Genomic DNA, 14,264 nt, shown 5'->3' on the forward strand with positions numbered 1-14,264 from the left:
GAAGAGCAGCGACAAACTATCGCCTCTAATGGAGCGAGCGCGTTTGGGAGCCTTTGATTGCCCTCGGGGAGGTAAATATCAGATGTCCAGGGTTTCCAAACGCCTTCTAGAAAAGGGGCACTGCCCGGGTTAAGTTACACAATAAGACATTTCCTCTCCCTCCATTCTCCTCAAAACTAGGGTGGTTTTTTTTCTTTCTTTCTTCTTCTGCTTCTTCTTCTTCTTTTTTTTTTTTTTTTTTTTTTGCATAGATTAAAAAAAATGTTTCTTTCAAGTGATTCTCTCCTCTCCTCCCCCTACACGCCGTCATTTGTGGAGATGGGGGATGGGGGAAATCTTCCTGATGGAAAGATTCCCCTTTCCTCTAAGCCACAGCCAGCAGTCAGCTCCACTGACCTCAGATGGCATTAGTAGCATCTACCCTATCCCTTTGCCAGGGTTACCTCGCTCCTTTCCCTTTCCTCCCCCCACCCCCAGGAAAAAAAATATTAACTTCCGGCAGAGGGCCCCAGTTTTGCATATGGAAACACTGGATTTAGCACAACTCTAAATGTAGCTGTTTCATCCCATCTATGTGGTTTCCAGTTTATCTGTTTGCTTTGTCTCTCTTCCTCTGAGTCTCTCAGGTACCAAGTGCTTTCCATTTGTGACTGTGACACAGGGGAAACGGACCCAAGGGCCAAAAAGATGCCCACTTGGCACTCAGACAAGCTTTCCTTTGAGGCTCTCAAAGGCTAGGAGAGAGCTGGAATAATGAGAATGCAGAGCAACCCTGGGAGGGAAGAGGATCAATGGCACACCTGTTTCACAGATGGATATAATGAGACCTGAGGAAGTAAAGCAGAAAGCAACTCCTTCCTGAGCACCTGCTATGGGGGTGATCTTGAGGAAGACCCAGGGTTTGGAATAGAAGCTCCTTGAGGCTGGGCGTCAGCCCCTCTGATATTTCCTAACAAAGACAGAGAAAACCATAGCCTTTCCAGCTTGGCCGGATCATAGATTTAGAGCTGCTCACAATATAGATTTAAAGGGAAGAGACCTCAGAGGCCATTGAATCCACCTTCTAAATCTGAATTTCAGTCCAGTCTCCTCATTTCAGTGATTCCTAGAGAAGACAAGGAAGTGACTTGCTTAGGGTCACACAGCAAGCAAGGATCAGAGCTGGGATTTCTCAAGTTCCTCTACCTCCAAATCCTGTACTTTTCTTTTTCTTCTACATGATTGATGGATGAAGGTTCTTATAAGGCCATGGCCTTATCATGCTGGGACACTCTCCTATTTGGGGAATGTTCTGGAAGTTGTCTGTGAAGTTAAAACAGACTTGGACTCCGATACTCACTACTTATGGGACTCTGGGCACGTCACTGCCCACAGACTCTCTGGGCCTTCATTTCCTCATCTGAAAGATGAGGGGATTGGACAAGATGATTTTCAAGGTTCTTTCCAACCCTAAATCACATGAAGGGATGAACTTGGCATTCTCAGACCCATGATCAGAACCCAAGTTGTTTTGAATCCACAAGGGGGAGGGGAAGAATTCTCATTTAGCATCTTCTAGTGTACCTAGATCTCCTCACATTAACTGGTTGGGGATGTCAGCTAAGCCACAAATTTAAGACATCTCTGATTGGTCTGATACTGACTGACAGCTCAGACAATCAATGTCATTTACAGAAAGAAGGAAAGCGTGTGTACCCCTGACTAATTGAGGCTCCAAGAATATAAAATCTCCTGCTATCAGACCTCCATGAATTTATTGTCTCTCTGGGACACTCTGACATGAAGCAGGACACCGTGTCATATCCAAATGGGCAAAGTAATGGAGTTTGAGTGAAATATCAACAGGCTAAGGGACAAAGGATGAAAGAGGGATATATGTAGGATGAAGGGACAAGAGGAAGGGTAAATAAAGAAGCTTAAAATGACCACCATGAGACAGGGACCGGAGAGAATGTCAAGAAATTCAGCAGGTAGTCATCGATTCAACATTCAAAATCTTTATCGTGGTTTTGTACTTCTGAAGACAGGGTTTGGTCCTGGACACCGGAGGATATAGAGTTTAGACTTATTGCCCTTGTAATGGTAGAGGTAGAGTGCTGATGAGCTATAGGAATTTTAAAAGATCGACAACCACTTCATTCAGGCCAAACCTCAGCCCTGGGAGGTCCTGTCATTTATGAAAACCTCTCAAGTTGTCTTAGAAAGACAACTGCCTTTATTTTTGCTGCTCTAATTTCATGGCAATTTTCTGGCTGTTTGTGGAAGAAATCCAGAGAACCTGGAAATTTCTGACCTATTCTGCCATCTTCCCAGAATGCCTAGGTCTAATACCACAATTTGTTCAGCCATTCCCCAATTGATGGACATACCTGCAATTTTTAGTTCTTTGCTACCACAAAGAGAGCTGCTATAAATGTAGTTTTTTTTCCCCTATTTTTCTTAATCATTCTTGGAAATAGATCTCCTAATCTACTGCTGAGTCAAAGGGTAAAGGTAGTTTAATAACTCTTTGGGCATAATTACAGATTGCTCTCCAAAAGACTGGATCAGTTCACAATTTTTTTTACCAGAGTAAAGGTTGCAAATAACTGTGATATGTAAGGAAAAAATCTTGTATCTGGAGTCCAGAAACCATGATTTGTAATCCCAGTCCTGCAATAGTTACCTACCTACATGTTCTTTAGTGGCCCACTTCCCATCTCAGACTTACTTTTCCTTATCTATAAGATAAAGAGACTGGATGAGATGAACGTTAAGGTTCTTTCCCACTCTAACGAGATTCTATGACTCTTAGGACGGCCATCACCCTTCTTTGCCTACAGTGGTGCATTTACCTGAAAAGAAGTCAAAACTCTGAAAAAACTGTCAAATTGAAAAGATTAAACATGTAGAATAGAAAAAGCATCGGCCAAGATACTTGGTTTTTAGTCCTTGATCTGGCACTTAAAATGTGCTACTTTGGGCAAATTATTTCTCCTTTGAACTTCAGTTTTGGGGCATCTAGGTGGGGCAGTACCAGCCCTGAAGTCAGAGGACCTGAGTTCAAATTTGACCTCAGACACTTAACACTTCCTGGCTGTGTGGTCCTGGGCAAGTCACTTAGCCTCGATTGCCTCAGGGAAAAAAAAAGGAATAATTACATTTGTACTAATTACCTCCTAGAGTTTTGTTTCCATACTGTCTTTCACTTTAGACTTTGAGCTCCTTGAAGGTAGGGTCTGCTTTTTGCCTTTCTTCTTATCTTCAATATACAGTGCCTGGCAAGCTGTAGATGCTTACGATTTAACCTTATAACATGCTTCAAGAATAATTATCAAAATCCATAAATGAAGGGGTCGGATTAGACCTCAAGAGTCCCTTCTAGCCATAATATTCTTTGGTTCTAAAGTTGGAGCACTAAGTCTCAAGAGTTCCTTCTTTTTGAAGATGAAGGGGTAAGGAGGATGATTCTTTAGAGACTCTAAGAAAGGAATACAACATAATGGAAATGGTATTGGATTATGACAGATAACACCTAGTTTTATTCCTTATTCCCTGTGTGACAGAATGAATCACTGACTCTTTACTTAGGCATAAAATTAGAGACTTTGGCTAGATAATCTCTCAAGTCTCTTCCAAATTCAAGTTCCAAGTAGGAACTCCTTAAACTTCCTTCCCTTCCCCCCAGTACATTTAAAATAACTTATGGCAAAGGATCAAAACTTAAGAGTTTATAGAGACTAGGTTCAATCTTGGGAATAGCTCAGTAATTAATACTCTCTGGCTCATGTTACCACCTCCCTCCTTCCCCTCAGTTTCCCTCTGAGAATATCAGAATTTTGTTGGTTTTGCCCCTTCCCCCCATGGTTTTCCCTGGAAAATCATATTTCCAGAGGAAAGCAGAAGGATCTTAGCTGATATGTATATACTCAGATGAACAACATTAAATTATAATAACAACATCAACAGCTAATATTTTGCTTCAAGTTTGCAAAACACTTAACATATTAAAACACTTTATTTTCACCCGCATTTTGCATGTAAGAAAACTGAGGAAGAAAAAAAGTTAAGTGACATTCTTAGTGTCACACAGCTAGGAAGTAGCTGAGTCTGGATTTGAATTTGGGTCTTCCTGACTCAAAATCTAAGGCTCCATCCACTATACCACCCAGATGCCTCTTAGCAAAAAAAAGGATAGAATTTAATCAAGAAGAAAATGGAAAGCTCCTCTCTCCCAACTAGCCAAGATACCTCTCTTTCCCTCTCTGGTAGAATGCCCCAGAGACCTAAACAATCCAGTCCTACATATTTTTAGTGCTATCTAGGTGGATAAAATTATGGAACTGGAGCCCATAAATCTTGTCTGCTTTGTGATTTTGGGCAAGTCATTAAAAAACCCCTCTAGGCTGTAGTTTCTCCTTGTAAAAAGGGACTAGAAGGCAATGGGGGATCCTTCTAAATCTATAGCTGTCATCCTATAATACTAGGAACTTGGGTTTCTTGAGTCAAGCAAACCTCTCTTATGGTAAGACCTACTTTTCTAGAGACCTCTATAGTTCTCTAGACATACAGTACACCTTGACTAGGGACTTCTAACAAAAGGAACCTGAGTAAATTTACTGATGGCTGTGATAAATGTGTTGTTATTGTTCAGTTGTTTTTCAGTTGTGTCCAACTCTTCATGACCTTATTTGGGGTTTTCTTGGCAGAGATATTGGAGTGATTTGTCATTTCCTTCTCCAGCTCATTTTATAGATGAGGACACTGAGGCAAACAAGAGTTCAGTGGCTTGCCCAGGACCACAAGCTAGTTTGAAGTCTGAGTTGAACTCGTGATGAGTCTTCCAGACTCCAGTGCTCTCTCCACTGCAGCACCACCTAGCTACCCAATAAATATGGGGTAATGGGAAAAGGCTTGGGCTTGGATTTAGGAAACCCTGATTTTCTCTCTTAGCTTAAGGTAAACAGAGTCAGCATTCCTCTCCAAGGCTTTCATAACCCATATCCCTCACGGTACTAATGGAGGATCAGGCTCAGTTTTGCTCTCCCAGAACATGGTCTTCAATGCACCATGGTTATAGCAGCTGTGCAGGCCATGACTTCGGCTCTGCTCTACATTGTTCAGGAGCTTCAGCACTTGTTGTTTTTAATCTGGTGCCAGTTTCTTGATGCACATAGTTCCCCGAAGGGATTGTGTGGATATGTAGGCCTGCCTCCAAGGAACCCAATCTGTTTCTGTGTGCAATCTGTCTCTGCTCTGTTTCTCTGTTCCCATCTCTCCAACCTCTGTAAGTAGCCCAAGGGTATACCTTGAAAATCTTAAACTAATTTTGAAGCACCAATCAATTGGTCATCAGTAATGTGCAATCAGAAAGCTACCAAGTCCCCACCTTGTCAAGGAGACATCAACCAAAGTTAGATACATTGCTTGCAAAATACACTTCGATTTATGGAGGTTACTGTAGACCCACTTTCCCAAGAACCCACCCATTAGGTTGCAACTTTTACATAAAGTCTCATGGAATTGCAAATGAAATGATGTATATGAAAAATAAAGTGCTATATAAATATAAGTATTCTTAAGGTTTTATCATCAAGTATTAAGAAGACATTTTTCCTAGGTTTTGGCAGGCATATGGATCGATATCCTAAGAATCACAAAATTTGTAGCAAAAGGAACTTTTATTGTTCACTAAAAGGGAATTCTCTTAATGGGCAAATTCTTAATGAAGAGATTTGCAAATAGCGTGTAAACAAAAACCCATTTTATGAGCAGGGAGGCTGGGGGCAGTTTGAGCTGATTATCAGACCAAGATCTCCAATTGAATGAAATCATTTTGAAGGCCTTTTTTTTCAAAGTCTGGAATTTTCTGAAGAGGGTCCAGACTACTCCAAAGATCAGTGGAGGGTTCTTTAACCAAGATCTCCAGTTGAATGACACTGCTGAATTTAGAAAAGGCTTGTCTGGGAAAGAAAAGGCTTTTCCCCAGACTTTTCAGAGTTTGAGACCCAGAATCTAATTTCAGGATTCATTCCCATCACTTTGAAATTGTGGTGGGATGTTTTGTGGATCAGAGTTACTAAATCTTTACAATATTGCTACAAATTGTTTCCCTGGTTTTGCTCATTTCACTTTATATCCGTTCATACAAATCTTTTGACTTTTCTTAGAAATCATTCTCTTCCTCATTTCTTATAGCAAAACAGCATTCTATCATATATCCAAGCAAGCATTTCTCAAGTGCCCATCATAATGACAGGTACTGTGCTAAGTGTTGGGGATACGAAAAAAGACAAAAGCCACATTGAACGGATTTCTGAGTAAAGCTTTCTCTCTTTTGGCCTCTCCATCTGCTGTCTTGAAAACCAGAAGTTGTGGGTGAGAATCAGAGTAAAAACCAGCCTCAAGATGACTGAATAACCTTGATAGACTGTAATCAAGCCAAGGTAAGCAGTATGGTGCTTAGTGAAGTCAGGGTGCGGAAGCAAAGTGCCTGGGTTCAAATATAAGCTTATTTCAGGCTCAGAAATATAAATCATTCAAACTCTTCAGTCATCAGTTTCCTTGTCTGTAAGACAAAGGATGGGAGTGGAATCAGCTCCAAATTTGTGATATAATAATTATTTACCATTTCCCTGGAATCTGACATTTCAGCTCTATGCTCTTTCTATTTGCCAATATACCTCCATTTGCCTTTTGGAGGCCTCAGAAGGACTCTCTTGGAGCTTTTTAATATACTTAAGGACAATCAGGTGGCGTAATGATGAGATTTCTGGCTCAGGAGATTTCTGGAGTCAGAAGTACTTTAATTCAAATGTGGCCTCAGATACTTATTAGCAAATTAAGCGACTTTAAACAAGTCACTTAACCTTTGTAAAATGGGGATAATAATAGCACCTTCATCCCAAGGGTTTTGTGAGGATTACATAAAATAGATAAAATTTGTAGAGTGCTTAGCACAGTGCCTGGGAAATAATAAATATTTAACAAATGCTTGTTTCTTTTCTCAAAAAATAATCTCAGAAGCCAATTTCTCAGCATCAGCTATTTGGGTTTTCTCAACCCTCAAATCATTTTGTACTCTTCCAGAACAAAACTCTCGATCTGAATAGATATCAGGAGCATTATAAAGTTGGATGGGAAAAGGTGATATCTTTATTTTCATCATAATTGGTTTCCTATGTATTTTATTTGATGCATTGACAATATTTTTCTAAAGGGGATCCTAGGCTTCTCCAGTCTGAAAAAAAGAATCTGGCACACAAAAAGGGATCCAAACTTTTTCTTTAGGAGACTGAGAATACTTTAAGGATGTATGGACTGTTTTTCTATTGCCTTTGTATTCTCAGTGCCTCGGACAGTACCTTATACATAGTAGGTGCTTAATAAGTGTTTGTTAGTGGAATTGAAAAAGGCAGTAAATATGACACATTATTAGTGAGCAATAAAGAGATGATAGATGGGGTGTCTAGACTCTGCACTGATAGTCCCCAAATAGTTAAAGGACCAGAAAGGCCTTCTCATAACTCCCTCTGAAGGACTGTCCATTCTAGCCAAATTTCAGGATCTCCCTGAACTATATTCTGCCTCCTCCCTTTGCACAGGTTTCTTCCTGTTGCCTGGAATTCTCTCACTCCCTATCTTTGCTTTTTTGGATGCCAAATCTGTGGCTCCGTTAAAGTGCCTTTCCTGATATTCCCAATTATTCCTACTCTTCTGACTCTTCCCCTGAAGTTATTTTGTGTTTATTTTGTGCCTAATTTACATATCTGCATATGCTATCTTCCCCCAGTAGATGGAAGTTTTTTGAGGGCAGAGTCTTCATTTTAGAGACTATGTTCCCTGCTCCAAATACAGTGCCTAATACATAACAGACAATAAATGTTTATTGAATTAAATGGAAATTAGCATGTTGCCTTGTTCAGCTCTATGAAGGATTTACAGAAAGACATGATGAAAAATCTTCATGCAAGAGACAGCAGGGAGAGGAAGCAATCTGGCCAGATGAAGGGACTCTCTACTTTGAAGAATTCCTGGATGTATCAGATATTAACAACTGCTGTAAGTGTTTCTCATTAAATAACGACTTGGGATTGCCTGATTATCCCATGCATGAGCAAGCCATCTAGTTAAAGCTTCTATAATTCTGTTTGTTTTTTTCTTTTCTTCCATAATTCACTTTATAAAGCAGTTTTAAGACCCACACAACATTTTCTTCACAACAACTCTGTGAGTCAAATTGCTGTTTGGGCCACAGTTTGAATGACACATAGGTGACAAGACCTTTACCCTCCTGTTAGCTCTTTGATCCCCAGAACTCCCAAAGGGAGCTGGGGAACCAAGGCAGGTCATAGTATCACAGATTCAGGTCTAGGGAAGACTTTGTGAACTAAGTTATTTACCTTTTTTTGTGAGAACTTGTCCAATCCTCTCATTTTACAAAGGAGGAAAAGGAATTCCAGAGAAAGGAAATGACCAGCTCTTGGTCACATAGCATCTTTCATCAAATCTACCTTTGTCATTCCCCCAAGCTACTGTCTTTTACCTCTCCTTCCTTTCTCAACCAAACTTCTAAAAAACAAAGCAAACCAAAATAATAATAATAATAAAAAAACAAACTTGTCTATAATCATTTTTACTTGCTCTCTTCCTTCTCATTCTTTAATAATTTGCATTTTGGTTTCTGACCTTATTATTCAATGAAAAGATCTAATCACCAGACCTGAGGTCTTTCCATCGCCTTTATTCTTCTTAACCTATGTGCTGCTTTTGACTCTATAGCCCACCTTTTCCTCTTTCTAGAATTTTGTGACACTAATAAGCTCTCTTGTTTTTTTTCCTCTTCATCTGACTGCTTCTTTTTCCACATCTAACCATATGAGCTCTCTTCTCTTTTGATACTCTCAGTAACCTCATGAGTTCCTGAAGATTTAATTACTATCTCTTTGTAGTTGACTCATCAATCTACATATTTGATCCTAATTTCTCTCTTGATCTCTAGTCCAGAATCACCAACTGCCTCCTGGATATGGCAAAGTGGCTGTTCTAGAGATATTCCAGATTCATTTCCCAAACAGAACTCATTAGCTTTCCTTTCTTCCCCTTCCATTTCCCCAAACTTTTCTATTTCTGTCAAGGGATCCACATCATTCTGGCAATCTCCCAGATTTATAATCTCAATATCAGCTCTCTGAAGCTTTGGAAGGATAATTTTTTTAATTTCAGAGGAAATGTGAATATTTTGAGAACCAGGCAGCCACAGAGGGGGAAGGGCAGGAATCACACACACACCAGTCAACTAATATTACATTCACCTTTCTTTGGTCCTGAATCTGCCATTGTGCCAGATGAGGAAGGGAAAATGTGAAAGGCATGTCTGGGTTAGACTCTGTTCCAGGGGAGTTCCTGACTGTGCTGGATTATTGGCAGAGGCCCTTGACTGAATTTAATTGGTTCCCATTGAATTTCTGGCATTTGCTCTTGGAGAAATTCTAGAACTGGAAGGAAGCTTGGGGATGATGTAGTACGGCCTTTTCATTTTGCTGCTGTAGAAAGAGGAGCTTGGGATGGGGGTAGGGGACTTATGCAGGATCACACATTGAATTAGAGGCAGAGATAAGACCCAATCCCTGGCTTTCTGACTCTAAGGTTCTTTCCATGGTGGGGGGCTAGGACCCCAGCCGCTCCTAATTTCTCATATTCCAACGGGGACAGCACACTTAAGACACCAGCAGGAGGAAACTTGTTCCTACAGCTATAGTTCCTAATTGATCAAGGGAAGCTGAGCCCATTAATTTTCTTAAGTCATTTTTTCTGACCTTTAACTGATATTAAAAACCCAGAGGTGGATAGAAAAGAAAGAAAAAAAAATACTTGCAAATTCCAAGAGGATGCTGTCACATGTTTGGTCCAACCTTGACAAGCATTTCCAATGAATAAACATTCCTTCATTCAAACGTCCATTCAGTCCTTATTTTCTGAGTGTGTACTTTATGTCCAGCCCTCGGCTAGATCCATAAAGGAAGTAAGAAGAGCTGGCTCCTGTCCTCGATGAGACAAGCATTAATTTGGAGAAACAAAACTTCAGTAGTAATTTTCCTAGTTAGAGATCGCTTTCCTGTTCAGACCTCACATAACACTTGGCATCTGTCTAGTGCACTTATTATGCAACTTTATGAATTCTAGAGATCTCCATTGGTGCATTCTACCGGTCTGGAAGCCAAGGGCTCTGCGTATATCAGATAATTAAAAAATATCAGCCAGACTCAGGAGACAATCAGTCTCTGCTCTTGAGGTGCTTTCTGAGGCAGCTAGATGGAGCTGTAGTTCACAGAACATTGGGCTTCAAGTCAGGAAGACCTGAGTTCAAATTCTATTTCAGAATCTTGCTAGTTGTGGACAAGTCACTTATAGTTTCCTCAACTATAAAATAGGGATAATGATAGCACCTCCCTTGCGGGATTACTGTGAGAATCCCATGAGATAACAATTATAAAGCATTTATAAAGCATCTGGTGTACATTAAGAGCTAGATAAATGTTCAATATTATTATACCCTACCTCAATTTTTATTTCTGCCTGTCCCCCCTGGAGGACAGCAGAGGGCACTGTAGTGGCTTATCCTATACATTCAATGTGCTGAGGACAGTCTATGACCCTGGTCCTCCCTTCATTAACCATCTTCGCCTGATTTTATTTATCACTCCTAGAAAGTCCTTGAGCTGGCAGGAGCTGTGATTTATTCATCTCCCTATTTCCCCCGAGGCCTTTTAGTGTCTAGGAGGCACCTAAAAAATGAAAGTATTGACTGGGACAAAGATTTTTAACAAAATCTAGGCCGTTGCAGCTGCTCCTGGCTAATTCAGAATTTTACAAATTTAAAGCTAAAATCCATCTAGTACAGTGGTTCTTAACCTATTTGGGGTGATGGATCCCTTTGGAGACAGTTTGGTGAAGCCTATGGACCCCTTCTCAGGAGTATGGTTTTAAATGCATAAATGAAAATACATGTGACTTCAAAGGGAAATAATTAATATTGAAATGCATTTATCAAATATAGCTAGGTGGTACAATGGAGGGAACATGGCGCCCAGAGTCAGGAAGACCAATCTCAGATACTTATTAGCAGTGTGATCCTGGGGAAATCACTTAGCCCCATTTGCCTCAGTTTTCTTATTTGTAAGATTAACCTAAGAAGGAAATAGTATCTCTGACAAGAAAACTCCAAATGGGATCATGAAGAATCAGATGTGACTCAACAACAATAACAAAACTACAACAACAATCTTTGAGCCAGTTTAAATCCCTCATTTTAGAGATGAAGAGGCCCAGTGAAGTAAAATGACATGCCCAAGGTCCTTTAGGAAGCCATAAAACCACCATTTGAAAGCAACTCCTTTATATTCCAGCTCTAGTATTTTGTTTTTTGCTTTTTTTTTTTTTAAACCACAGAAAGGGCCCACACTGTTTTTGGTCACTAGTCAGTGTGAGCTTGAACATAGACCACTGAATTGGCTCTGTAAAAATATCATAAGATCATGGAAGATTGGAGTTGGAAGGAAACTTGGAGAAAGCTGCTGGGGTCCTTAAACTATTTTTTGCATGTCCTGGGCTGGGGAAGCCTATGGATTCCTTCTTAGAAGAATCTTGTTAAATGCAAAAAATAACACTCATAAGAATACAAAGGAAACCGGTTATATTGAAATAAGGGATGTAATTTTTTCCATCCAAATTCACGAATACCCCTTCCCGCTCCCCGAAATTTGTCCAGGGGAGGCCTGCTCAAGCCCATTATTTTACAGAGAAGTAAACTAAGATCAGAGAGCTCAATTTATCTAAAGCCATATTGCTGGTTAGTCTCAGAGCAGGGATTAGGACCTGGACTTCCCTGGCTTTTGGTCCAGTGGTCTTTTTTGCTATCACCCTGCTTTTGCTCAGGCCTTTCTGGCAGCTAAAAAGCTTTTCAAAGGAAAAAATGACCCAGAGAAGAAGTGATGAAACAAACCTATTTGCTGCCAGGCATTTAACTTTTCAAACCACTAGCTGGAAATCAATTTGCAGTGCTGCTGATCAGAGGGGAGCAGGGATGGCTCGGCATCGGCGGTGCCCTTGCAGCTGATGGGAGGTTTGTCATCTGGAGAGAATCAAGATTAGTTGACCCAAATCACAATTGGCTCTTGGGAGACTTTTCTCAAGTGAATGAGATCTCTTTGCCCATGACCCTCTTCCTCCTTCCTCCCCTCCCCACCGGGAGCCAGCCCAGCCACAGCCAAAGGAGCCAGTATTATTAAGGATGTAACCTCGGAGGGCTCTCAGGTGGGGGTAGGGAGGGAGAGCGGAGCTGGGCCTTCAAGGATGCTCTGCTTTCAAGCCAGGAGCAGCCAATGTTAATGTAAGAGGCTTTCCATAGAGACATGCCAGACAAACAGTGGTGTATGAGTCAGAAATCTAAAGCATATTTGCTTCTGTCCTTCCTATCCAAAATGACACGGTTTGTGTGCTAAAGAGAGGGAAGGATAGAACATCCAGGGGGAGGATCATAATTGCTGTCCCCTTTCCATCCCCTCGCCCCCAGCTGCTCCTTCATTTTTCCAAGCTTCCTTTGCTCTTTTCAATCCTTCTCCAGCCCCACCAGGCCTGCAGTCCCAGTACCTGGAAGGTAAGACCAGAGACAGACCTGGCACGGACCCAGAGAGACACAGAAGCCCAGCCAGGCGGAGGCCTTGAATGTCCAGAGACTTACTGACATTCATACATACCACTGACCTCTCCAGACTGGCATTCGGCTCTCTCCATGGCTTCTGAGAAAGGATTTATTTGCATTTATTTCAGGGGTGAGTTAGACTGAGCTCCATCATTGTCTTTTCCCAAATAGCTCAAAATAGAGGGGAAAATGTTTCTCCACAGCAATAATATTGAGAAGAGCCAATCATCTCGCATATATGCAGCTTTATATAGCATTAAGACTACCATAGAAAGCTCCCAAGAATAATAACATCTCCATAGTCCTTTATAGTTTATAAAGTACATTCATATGTATATCTCAGGGGATCCTCACCGTCACCTTGTTGGTGTTTACATGTTTACATGTTTAAAGTATCCTATCCAAAGTGAAGGGAAGATTTCCCAATCTGTAAAATGGAGGATAAAAATACTTCATGTTCCATGATAGTTGTGAGGAAGGTTAATATGAGAAGTGCTATGGAAATATTGAGTTGTTCTGATCAGGATTTTGACATTAACTGACTCTTGGGTTGTCCATATGCTAAGACCAAGCGCCAAAATAAACAGAATCTGAAGGATTTGGATGCTAGCTGTGTTGCTCAATGGATAGAGTTCTGACAGCATCAGGTAGACCTGAGTTGGAATCCAGTCTCAGACACTTACTGGGTATGTGTGACTTCTGGGCAAATCACATGATTTTTGTTTGCCTCGGTTTCCCCGATTATAAAATAAGGATAAATAGCACCTATCTGTCGGGGTTTGCTATAAGAATCAAATGAGATGTTCTTTGTATAACCCCTGGCACATAGTAAGCTTTTAATAAATGTTTATTTCTTTGGTAAACTCCACAATGAAAGGGGAAATATGACTATGTGGTACAGCAATTAAGTTCTAGGTCATAGAACTGCTTACAAGGCTGCTACCAGTCATCATTGGGATAAGACTCATGCCATGGTTGACTTGGTGGCCATGGAGATAGGGGGTCTCTTTAAGAACCAGATTTAAGCACGAAAGCTTTGGCTCTCCTTGGGAAGAGACCCACAGTTACCAGGATACCAAGGGGTCTGGTTGTTTATTGGCTCCCTTCTCTGGACACTATCAGCCATGGCATCCCTTACTCAACCTCTTGTAGACATTCAATATGGGAATCTTACTAATGAAAAGAAAACAGAGAGAGGCTGAAAGGCAGAGGCCCAGGGTGTGGTAATCCAAGAAGGCCGGGCTAGAGACATGAATGAAACCTTTCATTGTGGTCCAGCCAAATGCAGTGGTACACAGGGCTGAGGAATTCAAGGGCTCCATGCACCAAAACATCCAATGGAATACATTAGCAGAACTGGAGAAGCAAAGGTTTCCTCTGCTTTAGAGTTTTAGCTACCTCTACCCAGCCATACCCTGCCTTCTTCTCTCCTCCCTACCATCCTCTCCCTCCTACTCCATTCTGTCTACTTCAGGAATAGCGGCGAAGGAGACAGCAGACCCAAGTTCAGATATGAAAACTTTAGCCAAAACACACACACGTATACACACACACACACACACACACACACACACACACACAC

General features: G+C 41.0%; 1 protein-coding gene across 3 annotated transcripts in view; it reads right to left on the reverse strand.

Moving 5' to 3' along the window:
- ZNF469 (zinc finger protein 469) overlaps positions 1-14,264 on the reverse strand; it is a 687,769-nt gene that overhangs the window by 136,435 nt on the left and 537,070 nt on the right. The gene's annotated exons all lie outside the window — the stretch shown is intronic.

The sequence above is a fragment of the Sminthopsis crassicaudata genome, chromosome 2 (genome assembly GCF_048593235.1).
Source record: "Sminthopsis crassicaudata isolate SCR6 chromosome 2, ASM4859323v1, whole genome shotgun sequence".
NCBI lineage: Eukaryota > Metazoa > Chordata > Mammalia > Dasyuromorphia > Dasyuridae > Sminthopsis > Sminthopsis crassicaudata.